This window comes from Charadrius vociferus, unplaced genomic scaffold, assembly GCF_000708025.1.
Source record: "Charadrius vociferus isolate BGI_N301 unplaced genomic scaffold, ASM70802v2 scaffold356, whole genome shotgun sequence".
Classification (NCBI taxonomy): Eukaryota; Metazoa; Chordata; class Aves; order Charadriiformes; family Charadriidae; genus Charadrius; species Charadrius vociferus.
In genome coordinates this window covers 244,794-245,883 of record NW_009648717.1, presented here as the reverse complement: position 1 = coordinate 245,883, position 1,090 = coordinate 244,794, and the positions used below count along the sequence as shown (strand labels likewise).

Sequence of the window (1,090 nt, the reverse complement as noted above, 5' to 3'; positions counted from 1 at the left end):
CGCAGGCACCTGGCGAGGCAGGGGGAAGGGTGAGAGGCTGATGGATCCCCGCGACCCTCCGGCCCCCTTCCCCTGGCGCAGGCCGGCACCGGTGTGGGTCCCATCGCCCTCCGTGCTGGGGTACCACCCTGATCCCCCCCAGCCAGGGGTGCAGAGTGATTCAGGGAGGGATCCGCACGCTCCCGGGCTGCCATCTCCCCGTGCCCATCGATCCCCATCCCTCTCCTCCAGGCAGGGAAAGACCAGGAGCCTTTTCCCTCTGGAATCTGACCTCCCCAGCTCTTTTCCCGCCCCATCCCTGGGCAATCAGCCTCGTGTTTAGCGGCGGGTTTGGGGGTCCGGGCTGCTTGGAGGGGTGCGAGGTTAATGTGGGGCGGTGTGTACTGTCACAGCCAAGCCCCCCCCTGCCCGGCAAATGTTCCATGTCACCCCATGGATGGGGGTCAGGAGCAGCCCGGGAGGTGGCGGATCGGGGTGCGGGAAGGGCGTGCGGTGCTGGGGGCTGGGGCTGGGAAAACATCTCCCCTTCCCAGAGGCGGCCGATGCTCTGACACCAGTTTTTCCCCCTCCTTCCATTTATTTTTACAGCTCGGTTTCGAAAGAATCCTGCCTGGCTCCGGCCCTGCATTCCTCCCCGCTCATTAGCCGGGAGGCTGTTTGCCTGAAAACAGGATCTGGCCCGCAGCTCGCCGGGCTTTTTTTCCTTTTCTCCTTGCCCTTTGCCGGGAGCATCGGACCCGGAGTTACGGTGCTCCCGCTGCGCCAGCCCTGCTCCCAGCGGAGAGGAGGAGGAGGAGGAGGAAGCAAAGGTTGGAGGCCAAATCCTGCCTTCCGCTCTGCCCACGCGGCTTTATGGGATCCAGCCCCTCTTCACCCTCTGCCGTAAACAACACGGGGAGGGAAAAGCGAGGAAGAGGCCAGGGCTGGATCGCATCCTCCCCTTCCCCCTTCATCCTTCCCAGCCTCCCGCAGGGATGCGGAGACATTGCGCGGGTACCCCCGGATGCTCAGACATGCGCAGCCCCCGGGATGGGATGGGATGGGATGGGGCGGGGGTGGGGGGGGCGGGGGTGGGGCCTGCCCCTCAAAA

At 65.5% G+C, this 1,090-nt stretch overlaps 1 protein-coding gene across 1 annotated transcript in view; it reads right to left on the bottom strand.

Moving 5' to 3' along the window:
• Positions 1 to 1,090, bottom strand: part of SNX33 (sorting nexin 33) — a 3,757-nt gene that overhangs the window by 228 nt on the left and 2,439 nt on the right. The gene's annotated exons all lie outside the window — the stretch shown is intronic.